Genomic DNA, 19,555 nt, shown 5'->3' with positions numbered 1-19,555 from the left:
CCATTAGATTCAACTATTGGACAAAAGACCCAAACTCAGTTTACACCACCAACATAAAATTGCACGTGGCCTAGGTTATGAGCTTACATTTGTCTGTTGGCTATGGAATACATCTAGTAGAATTCTTGTATACCTCTTAGATATCTAGCCAAGGTCTTTTCCTTGTCATCCTCTAACAGGCCTTCTTCTATGTGTTTCTAGGCTTCTAGCAAGCCTCAACAGAGGGTTTATGATCAAATACTAAATTTCAAGGATAAGTTCTCCAAAAAGTGTCACTGTAACAGAATTTGCATTTGATTACTGAAAAAAAAAAAAAAAACAAGGGTGTAAGACTTTTGGCTTGGAAAGAGAGACAGGATTTCAATTAATAATCTAAGTAATGTAGTGCTTATAAGTATAACCAGTTTCAGTAAATTTCTGTTTGTTTTTAAATTATGGAACAATAGATCATAATGCTATAGAAATAGGTTAATCATTTATTGTGTGAATAAATGGATGCACAATAAAGGTAGTGGTTTTCATGAAGTGAGACTACATGAAATACTACCAAAGTATATTTTATACCTTAAAATTATTATTGTAAATTTGTTCATTCACCAAATATCTGTTTCATCCTGTACTCAACAACCTGATTTCCATTGCTATGTTTATAATGGGAACTTTTATATTGCTGGTTCATGTTATCAAAAGCTATTGGGTCTCTTTTGTTAAAATGCAATATATAGATAGAGATACCTACATATGAAGAGAGGTAGAGAGAGGCTACAAACACCACATGCTGATAGTGATAGGGCAGAAAGATAGAAGTAGTCTTATTTTTATGACTTTAACTGCTACATCATCCTTAAGATTTGTGCCTTCAGAATTTTTTTTTTAAGATTTATTTATTTATTAGAGAGAGCGCGGCAGCGAGGGGCAGAGTAAGACTGAGAGAGACTCTCCAGCAGACTCCCTGCTGAGCGTGGAGCCTGACCCCAAGGCGGGGTTGATTTCATGACCCTGAGATCATGACTTGAGCTGAAACCAAGAGTCAGACACCTAACCAACTGCACCACCCAGGCGCCCATGTGCCTTCATAATTTCTATTACAATGAAAAAAATAAATTCTCCATCTATATAATCACTTTTCGTCAAGTCTTCTGTAATTTGCACCTTAATGCAAACCTAAATAATTTATTCACTTTCCTACATGAAATATATCAATGTTTTTTTTATATTTACTTTTATCAGAAAATAAAGTATACTCATAACAAAATATGTATCACATTGTTCACAATATCTTTGTATCAAGAGTCTTATGAAATACCCGTTTACTCTGTAATCTGATAGTAAAGAGCTAACTTTACAAAATATTTGAATGAAGATGGCATTCTTAACCCACATCTGTGGTTTTTTTGCTGTCTCAAGATTTCTTTTTTTAGTCTTACTGTGGTATAATTGACAAATAAAAGTATGTTTATTCTGTACAAGAGCAATAATTTGATATACATTGTGAAAGGATTGCCAGTTGAATTAATTAACATATACATCATTTCGTGTATTTACCTTTTTAAAAATTTTTGTGAGAATACTTAAGTTATACTCTTAGTAAATTTCAGTGAAACAATAGAATATTATAAACTATAGTCACCTTGTTATAGTTTAGATCCTCAGACCTTATATATCTTTCAGTTAAAAATTTGTACACTTTTACCAGTTTCTTCCTATTTCTATGAACTCCCCAAACCCTGGAAGTCAGCATTCAACACTCTGTTTTGTTTTTGTTTTTAAAGATTCCACACATAAGTGATACCAAACAATATTTGTCTCTCTCTGGCTTATTTCACTTAGCACAATGCACTCCAGATTCATCCATGTTGTTGTAAATGGCAGGATTTCCTTATTTTTTTTTTAATGAATAATATTCCATTATGTATATGTATATATTTTCTTTCTACATTAATCTGTAAACAAAGATTTGTGTTGTTTCCATACCTCAGCTAGTGTGAATGGTGGTGTGATGAATATGGGAGTACAGATATACCTTTAAGATAATGATTTTGTTTTCTTTGAGTGTAGATCCAGAAGTGGGATTGCTGGATCAAATGGTAGTTCAATTTTTAGTTTTTTGAGGAACCACCATATTGTTTTCCATAGTGACTTTACCATATGCTATTGCAACAGACAAGGTACAAGGCTTCCCTTTTCCCTTCATCACCGGGTGTTATGTTTTTGTTGTTTTGTTTTGTTTTAAATGGTTATTGAAGTATAATTAACATACAATGTTTTATCAGTTTCAGATGTACAACATTGTAGTTCAACAGTTCTATATATTATTCAGTGCTCACCACAAGTCTATATAGTCACCATCTAATCTTTTGTCTTTTTGATAATAGAAATCTTAACAGGTATGAGGTATTATTTTGAGGTTTTGAATTGCCATTTTCTTGATGATAGTGATATTGAGCACATTTTGAAATACTCTGTGTTTCTTCTTTGGAAAAATGTTTATTTAGGTCCTTTGCCCAGTTTTAAAATTCGTTGTTTATTTTTTGTGAGTGAATTCCTTGTATAATTTGCATATTAACTCATTAGATTTATGATTTGCAAATATTTTCTCCCATTCCATAGGTTGTCTTCTTTTATGTTTTTTTTTTTTTTCTGTACAGAAGTTTTTTAGTTTTATGTAGTCACACTTGTTTATTTTGCTTTTTTTGACTTTGCTTTTGGTGTCAAATCCTAAAAACCATTGTCAAGACCAATGTCAAGGAGGTTACCCCCTCTATTTTCTTCCAGGATTTTTATGGTTTCAAGTGTCAGATTTAAGTCTTTAATACACTTTAGGTTGATTTTTGTGTATGGTGTATGTTGTGTTTGGTGAAACTGGTTTCATGCTTTTGCATGTGGATATCCAGTGTTCCTAATCCATTTATTGAAATACTATTTTTTTCTCTATTTGATAGTCTTGGCTACTTTATGGTATTAATTGACCATGTATACATGGATTTAATTCTGGATTTTCTATTTGTTCCATTGATTTATGGATCTGCTTTTATGCCAATACCATACTGTTTTGATTACTATAGCTTTAAAATATAGTTTGAAACTAGGAAGTTTCTTGTTCTGTTTGGAAAATATTTATCTTTTCCTTCATTTTTCTTGACTCTCTATATTGGTTTCTGCACATTAGATAAATCAGCTCCTTCTTCCAGTCTTGGCATATTGGCTTCCTGGAGGACGTGAACCTTGTCAATCAGATTGGCCTAAACTCCTGGTTGTCTCTTAAACCTTTGTGACTGTACAAGCTTCTGTCTTTGTTCTTAGTGGCTTCCAATAGTTAAGGGTGTACCAAGACTCATCACAGATGTAGGATGATTAAAAGCTGATACTTAGGCAGCAGTTGGGAAGGTATGCAATCAATCCTTTTTCAGAACAAGAGATGGGCATTTTGTTTGCTCCCCGTGCTCAGATGCACAGCCATGTGGGGGTATGCCTGTGCCCATTAAAAAACTGCTTTTTTATTTGCTGTATTCATAACATAGGTGACATCCTATGTTGTATACTACTACAAGAAAGGGGTCCAAATTTTGATGAGTTTAAACAGACAGTAGTGCATTTATGAACTCAACGAGAAACAATAATATGTAACTATGTACAGTATATGAGCAGATACATCTTAGTGAGTAAATAGATGTCTTGTTTATTTTCATCTAGTATTTGATAAATCCTGAGCTTCTGATCTTTTGCCAGGACTGACAGAAAGAGGAAACCCATTTATCCATTTGTCCTACTTAGAGCCAGCACTTGCTTTATGAATACAGAAAATCTGTAGGTTACATGCCAACCCATCCACATCAATTATTTCAAGAACATAGGATTGCTTTTTGTCTATTTCAAATGAATGAATGAATGAATGAATGAATGAATGAATGAATGAAACTGATCTTAAAAAAGTTAGTAATTTCCCCAGGTGGCCACAGTCTGCCAAAGCAGAGATAAAGAAAAACTGATTTTCCCTTTGTTTCAAAGTACTCTATATATCATGCAGAAAAACTACAGATTCTTTAATCTTCCCCCTCAAAATACATACATCTACATCAAACATATTCCTTCTCAATTTTTCTGGGCCTAAAAACTAGGCTAGAATCCTGAGCCTTGGACCCAATCAGCTAACACTCACATAGCAAGAAAACCTGCATAAAATTCATCAAACTGAAAATACTTATTAGACTGAGGTAGATGTCCAGCAGGCCTTAATTTTGGAAAAAAATTGAAGACAAATCAAAGCTCTTCTTATCCCACTCAAGAATCTAAAAATTGTCATAAAAAGGGATTTTTCTTGCTGCCTGCAAAATTATATATCCCCTATAATTTTTAATAATTTATTTAGTATTTATGTATTAATTCATTCTTCATTTTTCTAATTTTGATTAAGTGTCTAATAAAGATTAAACATGGGCCCACATGTAAAGGATACAGATGAGTAGATCTGCTACTCTCTGCTTTCTGAGCCATGTATCCTAGAGAAAAAATAGAAAAATTTTCATTATCCTTGGGGCATTGTGTTTCAGCAACTGCCTTTCACACTTTTCTTTCCTCATGATGCCTTCTTCATAGGGTTGACTAAGTTGACAACCAGTTGTGCTGCCCTTTTCTATACCATGCCTTCACCCCAACCACTGTCTGTCCCTATACTCAAAGGTAAAATGGCTAGGGTGAATACCATTGAAGGAGTTGTCTGTCTGTTTTGAATAAGTTTCTGGTTCAGCAAATTGACATTTGACAAACTGACTTTCTAAACCTTGGTTTTCAGGGAACTTACTTTCAAGGAATTGATTTAAAGCCCAGCCAAATTAATAATTTTCTGGTGCTGTTGATAGTTATTGAGATAGGGAACAATATCACAGCAAAAGGTCTGTAGTTTCTCTGCCCCTAGTTAAGCCATTAGTAATATGAGCTCTAAATTCACACAAAATTGGGGAGCAGATAAGATGACCAGTGGTCAGTGGGCGAATAAACCCTGATTGCTTTACTAGTATTCTATACCTCACCATGATTTGATAGACAAAAATTTCTGGCTTCTGCACATGTACCTACCCGTGATGCGTTGTTATAAATGTATGTATGTATGTATGTATGTATGTATGTATGTATGTATGTATTATATATTTATGAGTGTCTAATGATCTTTTGTTGTGATCTTAAAAGTACTTAAGGCCAAGTTGCGTATTTTGTGTGCATGCTCGGCTCTTAGAAGTCCCTTTGTGACTTTTTTTTTTAATGTTTTTTTATTATATTATGTTAGTCACCCTTTGTGACTTTTGAGGGAGCTCTGTGGCTAGGCCTTTCATGTTCCGTTAGCCCGTAGTGGTAGCTCTGAAGGTGTGGCTGTTAACCCTGGGGGGGGGAGAGGGCAGAATCCCAGGGCATATCTGGCATCTGCTTTATCTTCTCCTTCATGCCTAACTAACTGCCTAACAGTGTCATCATGTCTCCACAGTAGTTAGATAATTGCAGATGATATGATGGTGGTGGTGGTGATGATGATGGTGATGCTTGGAATGTTACATGTCAGGCACTTAACAGACTTGTCAGATACTGGATTTGATTCTTCATGCTGTTGCAAAGCTCCTGTGCTCTACCACCACAGGATGATGACTTAGAGGTAGTCTCTTCAGCTATAGGAATCATTTTTTTTTCAACTTTCTAACCTTTATTGAAGAACGAAAAAACACATTAAGCATTCATAGGGCAATAATCGAGACATCTTATACATTACAACATTTTATAAATTGCCGAGATATTGACTCGCTATGCCAAAATTACTTTAAATTTTTTATTTTATTTATTTATTATTTAAGTTTTTTTTTTTTAATGTTTTTTAATTATATTATGTTAGTCACCATACAGTGCATCCCTGGTTTCTGATGTAAAGTTCGATGATTCATTAGTTGCGTATAACACCCAGTGCACCATGCAATACGTGCCCTCCTTACTACCCATCACCAGTCTATCCCATTCCCCCAGCCCCTCCCCTCTGAAGCCCTCAGTTTGTTTCTCATAGTCCATAGTCTCTCATGCTTTATTCTCCCTTCTAATTCCCCCCCCCTTTCTTTATCCCTTTCTTCCCCTACCGATCTTCCTAGTTCTTATGTTCCATAGATGAGAGAAATCGTATGATAATTGTCTTTCTCTGCTTGACTTATTTCACTTAGCATTATCTCCTCCAGTGCCGTCCGTGTTGCAGCAAATGTTGAGAACTCGTTCTTTCTGATAGCTGAGTAATATTCCATTGTATATATGGACCACAACTTCTTATTCCAGTCATCTGTTGAAGGGCATCTCGGCTCCTTCCACGATTTGGCTATTGTGGACAATGCTGCTATGAACATTGGGGTGCATATGGCCCTTCTCTTCACTACGTCTGTATCTTTGGGGTAAATACCCAGTAGTGCAATGGCTGGATCATAGGGTAGCTCAGTTTTTAACTTTTTAAGGGACCTCCACACTGTTTTCCAGAGTGACTGTACCAACTTGCATTCCCACCAACAATGTAGGAGGGATCCCCTTTCTCCACATCCTCTCCAACAATTGTTGTTTCTTGCCTTGTCTATTTTTGCCATTCTAACTGGCGTAAGGTGGTATCTCAGTGTGGTTTTGATTTGAATTTCCCTGATGGCTAATGATTTTGAACATTTTTTCATGTGTCTGTTAGCCATTTGTATGTCTTCATTGGAAAAGTGTCTGTTCATATCTTCTGCCCATTTTTTGATTTGTTTATTTGTTTCTCGTGTATTGAGTTTGAGAAGTCCTTTGTAGATCTTGGATACCAGTCTTTTATCTGTAGTGTCATTTGCAAATATCTTCTCCCATTCCGTGGGCTGCCTCTTAGTTTTTCTGACTGTTTCCTTGGCTGTGCAGAAGCTTTTTATCTTGATGAACTCCCACAAGTTCATTTTATCTTTTGTTTCTCTTGCCTTTGGAGATGTATCATGAAAAAGGTTGCTTTGGCCGATGTCGTAGAGGTTGTTGCCTATGTTCTCCTCTAGGATTTTGATGGATTCCTGTCTCACATTGAGGTCTTTCATCCATTTGGAGTTTATCTTTGTGTATGGTGTGAGAGAGTGGTCAAGTTTCATTCCTTTGCATGTAGCTGTCCAATTTTCCCAGCACCATTTATTGAAGAGACTGTCTTTTTTCCACCGGATGTTTTTTCCTGCTTTATCAAATATTAGTTGCCCAAAGAGCCGAGGGTCCATTTCTGGGTTCTCTATTCTGTTCTATTGGTCTATGTGTCTGTTTTTGTGCCAGTACCATGCTGTCTTTGTGATCACAGCTTTGTAGTACAGCTTGATATCCGCATTGTGATACCCCCAGCTTTGTTTTTTCTTTTCAACAGTTCCTTGGCGATTCAGGGCCTTTTCTGGTCCCATACAAATTTAAGGACTATTTGTTCCAGTTCTTTGAAAAATGTCCTCAGTATTTTGATTGGGATAGCATTGAAAGTGTAGATTGCTCTGGGTAGCAAGGACATTTTAACTATGTTAATTCTCCCAATCCATGAGCATGGAATATTTTTCCATCTTTTTCTGTCTTCCTCAATGTCTTTTAAGAGTGATTTATAGTTTCTAGAATATAGGTCCTTTACGTCTCTGGTTAAGTTAATTCCAAGGTAACATATGGTTTTTGGTGCTATTGTAAATGGGATGGATTCCCTAATTTCTCTTTCTTCAGTCTCGTTATTCATGTATAGAAATGCAACTGATTTCTGAGCATTGAGTTTGTATCCCGCCACATTACTGAATTGCTCTATAACTTCTTTTTTTTTTTTTAAAGATTTTATTTTTATTTATTCGACAGAGATAGAGACAGCCAGTGAGAGAGTGAACACAAGCAGGGGGAGTGGGAGAGGAAGAAGCAGGCTCATAGCGGAGGAGCCTGATGTGGGGCTCGATCCCATAACGCCGGGATCACGCCCTGAGCTGAAGGCAGACGCTTAACCGCTGTGCCACCCAGGCGCCCCTGCTCTATAACTTCTAATAGTTTGGGCGTGGATTCTTTTGGGTTTTCCATATAGAGTATCATGTCATCTGCAAGAGAGACATTTTGACTTCTTTGCCGATCTGGATACCTTTCATCCCTTTTTGTTGGCTGATTGCTGTTGCAAGGACTTCTGGTACTATGTTGAATAATAGTGGCGAGAGTGGGCATCCTTGTCGTTTTCCTGATCTTAAGGGAAAGGCTTCCGGCTTTTCCCCATTGAGAATGATATTTGCTGTAGGCTTTTCATGATGGTTTTTATGAGAATGAGGAATGTACCCTCTCTCCCTACACTGTGAAGGGTTTTAATCAGGAAAGGATGCTGTATTTTGTCAAATGCTTTTTCTGCATCAATTGAGAGGATGATATGGTTCCTGAATCTTTTCTTCTTGATATGATGTATCATGCTGATCGATTTGCGAATGTTGAACCACCCTTGCATCCCAGGTATGAATCCCACTTGGTCATGATGGATAATCCTTTTAATGTACTGTTGGATTCTATTAGCCAGGATCTTGTTGAGGATTTTGGCGTTCATATTCATTAGGGAAATTGGTCTGTAATTCTCCTTTTTGATGGGGTCTTTGCCTGGTTTGGGGATCAAGGTAATATTGGCCTCATAGAATGAGTTTGGTAGCTTTCCTTCTGTTTCTATTTTTTGAAATAGCTTTAGGAGAATAGGTATTATTTCTTCTTTGAATGTTTGGTCGAATTCCACAGGGAATCTGTCAGGCCCTGGACTTTTGTTTTTGGGGGATTTTTGATCAGTGCTTCAATCTCTTCATAGTTAATCGGTCTGTTTAAGTCATTAATTTCTTCCTGTTTCAGTCTTGGTAGTTTATAGGTTTCCAGGAAGGCATCCATTTCTGACGTAATTCTGATACCTTTCCCTTAGTACGTGAGAAATTTCTTTGTCTTGGTCGCTTTCAATACTTTATCCTTGGATCTAACATTTGTGACTTGCACTATGACGTGATGTGGTGTAGGTTTGTCATGGTTGAGCTTGGAAGGGTCCTCTCTGCCTCTTGGACATGAATGTTTGTTTCCCTTGCTAGATTAGGGAAGTTTTCAGCTATAATTTGTTCAAATATCTCTTCTAGACCTCTGTTTTTCTCCACCCCCTCGGGGATGCCAATGATTCTGACATTGGAACGTTTCATTGAGTCAGTAATCTCCCATAACCTACATTCCTGAGTGTGGATTTTTTTAAGTCCAGATTCTATTTTAGTTTTCACATCTACTGACCCATCCTCCAATTCGCTGATACATTCTTCTGCCTCATTCACCCTGGCCGTCAGAGCCTCTAGTTTTGACTGCATTTGGCTCATAGAATTTTTAATTTCTGCCAGATTCGCTCTCATTTCAGCCCTTAGAGATTCTATATTTTCATTAACATTTTTGTTAATACTTTTTTCAAGTCTACACATCATCTTGACCATTGTTACTCTGAATTCCATTTCTGATAATTTGGTTATATCCATATCCACTAGTTCTGTGGCAGAGGCCACAGACTCATTGTCTTTTCTTTGCTGGGGGGGATTTCTCCTTCTCGTCATTCTGATGAGGAGAGGTTGCGGGGTTGTCCAGAGCCCAAATTATTGACCAGTACCCAGGCCGTGTGCCCTTGTTTTATAGGGATCTTAGGGATGTGGGCTTCTTGATTTTTCAGCCTGCCTTCTGGGGGAGGGGCCTGCCGCGCCGATACTCAGGCAACCCTGTTTGGGTAGAGTCTCCGTGTCCCCTGTGAGGGGGGATGGGGATGGGCACACTGTGAGCCGGTCTTTCCAGGCTTTTGTTCTCTGGCGGCTTTCCCTGGCGGTTTGCTGTGCCCCTTCTGAGAGTCAGAGCAGCAGTGGCCGAATCTCAGCCTCTGTCACAGAACAGAGGGATCGCGGACCGTTCTCCACTGATGTTCTGGCCACTTTAACTCTGTTTCTGTTGGTGCTGCTCAAGCCTTCAGTGTCCCAGGATGTGCACCCTACACCCGGCATCCCAGCCCTGACTTCCAGGGCTGGCGCGTCTCTGTCCTTCGTGTTTCTAACACCGCCAGCCGCCCCCGCGCGCTCCCGGAGCTCCGGCCCTCAGTCTGGTCGCACGTGTTCCCCCGTTCATGGTCTCAGTCTGCTCTCTCGCAGGTGCCAGTCCGCAAGTCTGCCCACTCCTGCAGGCGGCTACCACTTCCCAGTGCTGAACGCGATGGTTCCCTCCCCCTTCTGTTTATCTTCCGATATCTGTGCGCGGTTTCACGGCTCCCCGCTTTGTACCTCAATACTCAGTGCTGGAGATGTTCATTTGTGGAGATCCAGATGTATCTTCCTGCGTCTCAGGCTGATTCCGTGGATGTTCAGGCTGGTCTGGTACCTATCCAACTCGACTCAGGGGACCGGCTGAAAAAGGGGTCCCCTACTCCTCCACCATCTTAACTCCTATCTAGGAATCATTTTTTAATTCCCTTATATAATAGCCCAAGAGTTGTAGATTCTCTTTCTCTACCACTATTCCTAAGTACAATTATGTAACAGAAAAGAATGAAAAAATAATGCCATGTGATTATAAAAGATATGCTTCTCTGTTTTTAAGCAAAGTAAACAGAAGTTGACTTCTGAAAGGTCACATAGCAATCAACTACCAAGTAGAGGAATCTACTAACTTATACAAGGTTTAGACAAGGTTCAAAGCAATGAGACAGAATCTCTCCCTTCTCTTCCTAACACACCCTACCCCCACCTCCTCCCACAAAGAGGTGGGGAAACTTCTTGGGAAATCAACCTGGGTTTCTAGCTGCCGCATGTGTTCTGACAGAATATGTTTAGAAACAAGGTCCTCTACAACTTATAAAGTTTCCAGAGAATCCTCTTGCCTCTAACTTTTAAAAAACCCCTGTGTGAATTTGAGTCCATGTTCTGCTTACCTTTGGCCTCTCAGTGGCACTAGTTCAGGAGTGGTAGTGGGGATGAGATTTGCTATTATAAAAATAAGAGATCTTGAAGAATAACAGACACCATGGTTGCCATGGTCTTCAGTAAGTCTATTTTCTGGTCAAAAGTGCAGTCTTGTGGTTCTCAACCAGAAAAAAAAAAAAACACAAAAACAAGGTAATGAAACAAGATCCAGCCCCTCTAAGATCTTGCCCTGGAAGCCACTTCCTTATCAAATGATGAGGGATGAGACAAAGCAGTATTGCCTATTTTCCTTGTGATCCTCTTTCCCTATCACATTAAATTCACAGACATTCTGAATACAAACAAAACCTGGGGAACTTATTAGTAATATATATTCAGAGGGCAAAAAAGAAACCAGGCCTTAGACACTTGATAGAGACTTTGAGGAATCAGTAGTCATATAAAGCTACAAGTCAACTTGGTAATACAGATTTTCTGTAGGTGTTTACATTCTGATAACCTCTGCCCCAACTGTATCCCACTTTCCCTATATCCAAGGGTGGAACTCTTTTTTAATTCAAATAAAGTTGTAAGTAACAGGGAGACAAGAAACTATTCCATTGCTTCAGCTTAGAACATTTGGCTGAATTTTCCTGAAAAACTATCACAGAAAGAAAACAAAACAAGAGAGAGATAGGGATCATAATAACGTATTACAAAGTGTAGGTTTTGGTTCACAGGATACCTTTTCCTCTGACTCAGGCCTCTGAGTGCCTTTATAGTTTCCCATTCTGTTTGAACTTTTCATACTGTTTACAAGAAGGCAAACCTCAAATAGCTCCAGCCATGTTAGGGGTATTCTCTTATTGACCAGAATGTGTTTCTCTGGGCTGCTAATTGTGTAGTCAGTGCCTGGAGTGAGTCAGGGCCATACACAGACATTCCAACTCTGTCTTAAGTTTTTGTTAAAGGGACAGGTTTTTTGTATGTTCTATTTTGTTTTTTGGGAAATGTGCAAAATGACATATTGAGTGGTCTCAGACTTTAGGAGTATACAGTAGATCTTCTATTTAATGCTGTTTAAAAAGACATAAAATAAAATTTAAGGACATAGAAATAAGTAAAAATCAAAAGTCAAACTGTTAGTATTTATAATTAAAGTTGTGTTTTTTGAAAACTAGCAGTAATAGAATAAGAATTTTTAGGTAGCCGTCCAGCTTTATAATTCATAAAAATTTAGAGAATATGAGGGCAAAATCTCATTTGATATAACAATACAAAATTAAAAGCACATTAAAAAATTTAAATTGTTCAAGACCTATGGTGATTATAATAAAACTTTAATATAGACTCAGATCCCAAATAAATGAAAGCATACTATGTTCTTATGTGGGAAATTATATTATTAAATGTAATTTTAATCCAAATGCATTTATAAAATTACAAAAATCCAAACACAATTTTAAAATTTATAAATGATTATAATCTTATCTGGAAGAATTTTAAAAAGTGAAAATAGCCAAAAAACTCCAAAAAAGAAGAGTAATAAGAAATTTGCCACACCAAAGTATCAAATATGTTATAATATCATTTTAACTTAATAAACATGGTTCTGGTTCAAGAATAGTTCAAATAGGGGCGCCTGGGTGGCACAGCGGTTAAGTGTCTGCCTTCGGCTCAGGGCGTGATCCCGGCATTATGGGATCGAGCCCCACATCAGGCTCTTCCGCTATGAGCCTGCTTCTTCCTCTCCCACTCCCCCTGCTTGTGTTCCCTCTCTCGCTGGCTCCCTCTCTATCTCTGTCAGATAAATAAATAAAATCTTTAAAAAAAAAAAAAAAAAGAATAGTTCAAGTAACCAGTCAAGTACATATAAGAATTTTCTATCTGGTAAATGTTGCATTAAAACCAAAGGAAAATATTATATGAATTATACATAATTTGTAATACATGATGTTAATGATAATATGAATGAAAAAAGCCCCCTGTATGTGAGGTACCTAAATGTACTTTATAACCAATTACATTATCCATTCAGGAAAATAAAAATAAAATCAAACCAAACAAAAAATCCAAGTGGACATTTATATCGCCTATCAAATACTTTCTATCTCTTCGTTTCTATTATGTACTTTAGGACTCTGTTAATATCTTAGATATGATACTTTCTTCATGAAGCTTAGGATCTCTTTTGTGAGTCTGGCAAATATAACTAATTATGCTTCATGGATAAATAAGCGTGCATGACAGAGTTAAACTGATGACTTGAAACACATTATGGATGTAATTTCTGCTCTCCATTTTATTCAGCAAAGAATCTGGGTGTATTATATTAATAATTATGTGTAATGAACTTACAGTAGGTGAAGTGTGTTGTAAAAGAAACTTGTTTGTACAATAAAGATAAGTGTTGGTATCTTATAGAATATTCATTCTTATTAAATGACATAAGGTATAAAAAAATGCCCATTAGAATACCTTGCAAGGTAGCTGGGACAATTAGGCCATAATAGCCCCATATTTAAGTTTGGCCAAACAGATAATATTACTATCACTTTTGTTGTTCCTGATGTTATTCTTAATTTACAAAAGAGGAAAATGAGTCCTTCTGAGCTTTAAGTATTCCTCAAGTTTTCATATCTAGTGATGCACAAATGCCAGAATCATAGCTGGTTATTGTAAATGCCAGTCTAGTCTACTAATCTAGCACCCTTTTCATTTCAGTAACCTAAATAATTTAAAAAGATTTTGGTAGTACTATAGATTATAGCTTTATCTTGGTAATATAATGCTTAAATATACTTAATATACATCAAGCTCTTAAAGGAAAACAGTTTCTTGTTTTTTTATTCTGTTTCTGAAAAGAAAACCAACTTAAGACTTCTTTTATGGCTTTTGCTTCATTATTCTTTTGTTGGCATGTAGCCTTTGTTTAATTGTAATTTTCATCTATCTATTTCTCAGCTATCTATAGCTTCCATCATTGTTAATGATTTGAGAGTGCTCCTCCCTCTCTAGATATTTGTACTTTCATATAAATGGAAAACAGCTTTCAATAAAATAAATGTGAATAACACCACACACACAGAGGAATATTGATCTGTTAGTCATTCATCAAAAACCAACTTGTCTAGCTGATGACATTTTTGTTATAAGGTCCTTAATAATTTCTAACAAACACACAGAAATAATGTATAATAAAGAATCATGAAGGTATATGATTTAGTAGGTATTCAGTCATTCATTAAACACATGTGCTGAACTCTTGTCAGAGATTTTGCTTGAGGATGGGGAGACACAAAGAAACATGAGAACCCTGTATTATGAAACTCACAAAGAACTGGAGCTCTAAATCTGCCAAACTGTATTAAAATAACAAAATAACCATATATCTTATACAAATCATAAAAGAAAATGAGGAACAGCTAAATCTTAGCGGTTCTAGTTAAAGTAAATAATGAAAAACTGTTAATTAGAAAATGATTAATCTCAGTTTGGTGTACGTTGACATTAGTCCAGCGTGAATTATAAAATGTTAATCAGACTCTGAGTGCTAAAGTCCTGCATTTGCCAAGAGAAAATTACATTAGGTATTTTTAGGAAGTACCTAATTTATGCTTAGTTACTGACAAACGTTTATACCTTAAAGTCAGTTTATGCCATGATCTCTTTGGAGATTGGTGGGTAGGAACCATGTACATACAGCACCTGATTCAGAGCTAAATCTACAAATAAATTGGTTTTCTAAATTACAGTTTGATAGGGTTCAAAGTATAATTTAAAAATATAATAAAACAAATCTAAAACATGTTAATACAAGTTTTAGAAGTTAGGCTTTATGCAGTCAGTAGTTGTCATAGTATGGAACGACATTTTTCCTTAATTAAAATGATTACTCTTTGTAGTCTTAGAACCCACTTTGTACTTTTAATTATTTATCTACGAGTTTCCAAATGACACAGAATAAATACATTTGGATATATCTTTCCTTTTCAGTATTTCTGATTTGGATTACCAAAACACAAGATAATACTATTTTGACATGAATATACTTATATCAATAAGAAAATGAACTGCCCATGTTACTGGAACTTAAAATAATAATTAGAAACTTTTATTTTTGATAGATACCAATGTAAACACATGAAATATTTAGAATTTTTAAAGGGAAATTGTTGATAAAATAATTTTCTCTTAAATTATTGATATGTTCTGTTTCACTTTGTTTTAATTTTGTGTGGTTGCTATGCAGTGTAGAAATACCTTCCACTAAATACCCACATTTGATTTCTGTGCTTTATAATATTTTAAAATACGTATGACCAAGTAGATTTATAGAGTTAATATTATTGTAATGGAGGAAAAGATACTAATTTCATTTCATCAGTAATTATTTCATTATTTCGTTACTCATGATTCTTTTCTTCCTTTTGATGGAAAACCAAACTGGCTTAAGCAATAATGGGATATTGCAGCCTTTGAAAACTTAAAATTTCATGTTCAGTTTGACATTTTCATTTGCGTGAAAGCAGAGGCTCAAGTAACACCATCAATTGAATCTCTGCTTCATAATTCCTCAGAGTGGATTCATTGTCATGTGTGCCTCTCTACCCAATAGCCCTCAGCAACTCCAAATACATATTACTTTTACGGTTAACTTTTGCGAAGGAAATAAAGATTTTCTGTCTCAGTGATTCCAACAAAATTCTTTTATTAAGTCTCTTATCTGACTTGGGTTAAGCAATTATACCTTAACCAATAAAAGTGGCAGAGGCTTATAAATCTCTGAATGTCTGTTATTGGCCAAGAAAGGTTTACTTACTTTTGCTGCTGAGGGGTAGACTCAGTCTCATTCAAAACTCTTGAGGCACAAATGATATTAGATTATAATTTCAGCTACATTTGGTAAATAGATACTGCACCTATCTCAAGGAAATATGAAATACTTTATAAATAAGAAAGAAATAAAGGTGTGATAGTGCCATAAAAGAAAATTTAGACTACCAGAAGAAGAATGATGTCCGTTTGACAGGCACAAAATGTCCATTAAACTAACCAGTTTTCAACAGACCTAACCATCTAAATGAATTGTATGAGTACTAGGACTTTGCAGGAAGAGGATAGCGGTGCCCCAAAGCTTATTTCTGCCAACTCATTTTCTGGATTCAGCGTCCTTTTTCCACCTTTATAATTTTTAACTCAAATTTCTGTGATCATCATGTTTTGCATCTTTCCCTACAGCTTCCTAATCCTAAACAGAAAATTGCTGAAATTAGAAATGGAATCAATCATTTACAAATAAGTGGATAAGTTACAAGCAGAGAAATAGGGCCAAAGACTGAGATTTTAGTATCAGAGAGAGATAAAACAAGGAACCTGGGGGCAGGCCATTGCAAGAAACAGCATCTGAGATATCGAGTGATTGTGGGATAGAATAAACAAAGTGCTACCATTTCACAGATTTTCTCATCATATTTTAATGCTGTTTTCTTTACCACCTTTATATTATTCATTAGGAATTTATCATATCAATATATAATCTTAAACACATTTTGATAAGCCCCTTCTTCCCCAACATCACCTTGAGGAAGTAAGTTTTAACATAGCAGAGAGACTGGGGCACCTGTGTGGCTCAACTGGTTAAGTGACTTCCTTCCACTCAGTCATGACCTCAGGGTTCTGGGATCCAGCCCCTCATTGGGCTCCTTGCTCAGCGGGGAAACTGCTTCTCCCTTGGCCTCTGCCTGCTACCTCCACCTGCTTGTGCGAGCGCACTCTCTCTCTGTCAAATAAATAAATAAAATCTTTAAAAAAACTTCAAAACATAGCAGAGAGATTCTCTCCCTACTCTCAAGTGTTCTCCATAACCTGTCTGAAACTAAACTATTCCTATCCTTAAAAACTTAAAACAAAAAACAAAAAACAATTTTTCTAGATCCGAGGTTATTTTTAGATTTGGTGCATATAAACTCTACCACATAATAAATTGAATTAAATTCTCAAGCTCAACGAAACACTAGGATTATTTCCCATTGCTAGAATTAATAGCAAATGCTATGGACAGGTGATAATTATTTTGATAAATTTCTTGACACTGTGTATGCTTATATTTGTAAAGGGCTATAGACATGCTGCCTTATTGATAATTTTCATGTTTAGCTATATCACAGCAATAATCTACATTAGAAGTTCGTAGACACAACTTTTCTTCCCAGTGAAGAAAGTATGTATGTATATTGGGAAGTGATTAAGTGGAATTTTTATTTTTGTCATTTCAATAATCCCTGTTTTATTTATTTATTTTTTTCCCTGCACATACCAGGCAAAAGATCTGTGTCTCTTGATATATTTAATTAATTCCATAGAATTGAATTGTTCAAATTATTTTCTCTAGAAATAGAGACCTTAAAACAATAATCAAAAGCAAATGGGGCTTCTGCGTCAGTTAAACTTCAAGAGTTGATACTAAGTGTTTTCCATTTTGACTTGTTTTGTTTCCATCACTCACTCTGGACTGGCCCCTGCTAAACGGTAAAGGAAATTATCTAAGTAGCAGCCTAATTTAATTCCCCTTTCTCCAAAGCCTGTTTTACACTGATAATAGAGTTCTTCTGATCAAATAAAGGTCTCCGTTCAGTTCATGATGTCAACAGGATGAAGCATCATAGATGTTAACTACTCATATTTTAGACAAAATAAGTTAGGGAAATAAGTATATATCCCTATGTGTTCAGGCTGGGTTTGTCAGTTGGATCTGTAATTCAGTTTTTGAGACAATGAAACAATTCAGACACTACCAAGTTACTCCTGGAACATTTTCACAAAGTGTTTTTGAGTGACACCTTGAATTTGTGCAGTCAGTCTGTCTCTAAAGTCTTAGTTCACTTCACATCTATAACTCCAAGAATGAAAAATATTCCACAAGCCTATTGGGTTCTTTCTCTGTTTCCTTCCCTTCAAATTTATCTTTTAACACATTTCTAAAATTTTGCTAGTTTTGTGCATTATATAGTAATTGATTTCCCTTTTGAATCTCTGCCCACTTCTTTTGTACCACATAAATAGGACATTATTGCTAACCTATATTTTTAATTGCGATATTTTATATAGATACAGATATAGATGGAGTTTAGATATAGCTATATGCTTAACAATGTAACAGTTGTTTTAAATCAGTGGTGATAATACTAATAAATAAACTGAGGACTTCATATATTTTAAGCAATGCTATAATACAGTAGTATTTACATCATATATAATTATATCATTTTTGGTAATTACTTTTGTAATAAATTCCACTTGAATTTAAAATTTAAGCACCTTTCTTTTAAGATTGAGGCACTGATTGATTAATTTACAAACCTCTTAGGATAATTTTCATATTTCACTTACATAGTTTTCACCACACAATGTATTTAATGGCAAATAAAGATGTTTCCCAGGTCACTGTCACCTTAAAGTAATAAATATAATAAAAATAAGAATAACTTAAAAATTCTGCCAACATTTTTATTGTAAACACCTTGTGGAGGAGTTACAATGGTATGACTGTTAAAATTCATTTGGAGATGGCTGTTGTCATAAAATTTCCTAAGTGTCTGCCTTGTTTTATGTAACCATATTTAATTTATCAAAAATGGTGCTATCAGAATTCAAGGGAGAATGAATCTTCTCAGGCTTCAACATATATATATGTGTATGTGACTATGAATTGAGTGACCTGCAAATTTTATTACGTTTGCTTTTCTTTTAAAGATCATATGAAATGTCTTAACTCCTGTTCATTATAACGTTGATGAAAGTAGGAGTGAACCTATTCATCACCATGCATTATACAGATTTATTCTTGGCACCCTTTCTCCACTATGAGTTTCAGCTTGGGGTCATCACTTTTACTTCTGTCTTCCAAATAAGTAGTATGGCTACTGACACTGTGTCTCCTCCAAAAATTAAATAACAACTTATATTCACTCTTTGAGTTATTTCTCCCATATCAAGGCATAACAGGAAAAGAGAAATGAACTGGTCTTTGCAAAGAGGTATCCATGGTCCAAGTATTCTGCTGGTTCTTCCTGAACTTTTCATCATCTAATTGTTGTCAGAAAATTGCCAGATAATTTTCCCCATTTTCTTCATTAAGAGAGAAGATGATAGAGAGTGTCTGACTTCTTTTTTTTCTTTTAGTTTAATACTCTTTCCCTTTAACATTAAAAAGCAAGATTAATTTTGCAGCAGCCAAAGAAAAACAAAAAAACCAGTAGAAAAATATGAACTGTAGAGAGAAAAAAAAATTGCTCTAGAAAGGTGATAACTCAGACACAGGGAGGAGCATACCCACACACACTGTGAGAGAAGTCTCCAAGTGGCTGTGAACAGATAGCATGCTCCAGATGTTCATAGTAACTGGGCTGCTTTCTATATTTATTTTTATTTATTTATTTATTTTTAAGATTTTATTTATTTGACAGAGAGAGAGACACAGTGAGAGGGGGAACGCAAGCATGGGGAGTGGGAGAGGGAGAAGCAGGCTTCCCGCTGAGTGGAGAGCCCTATGCGGGGCTCGATCCCAGGACACTGGAATCATGACCTGAGCAGAAGGCAGATGCTTAACAACTGAGCCACTCAGGTGCCCCATGTTTTCTACATTTAAAACA

Source organism: Ursus arctos, unplaced genomic scaffold, assembly GCF_023065955.2.
Source record: "Ursus arctos isolate Adak ecotype North America unplaced genomic scaffold, UrsArc2.0 scaffold_18, whole genome shotgun sequence".
Taxonomy (NCBI): domain Eukaryota; kingdom Metazoa; phylum Chordata; class Mammalia; order Carnivora; family Ursidae; genus Ursus; species Ursus arctos.
This window is presented reverse-complemented; position numbering follows the sequence as displayed.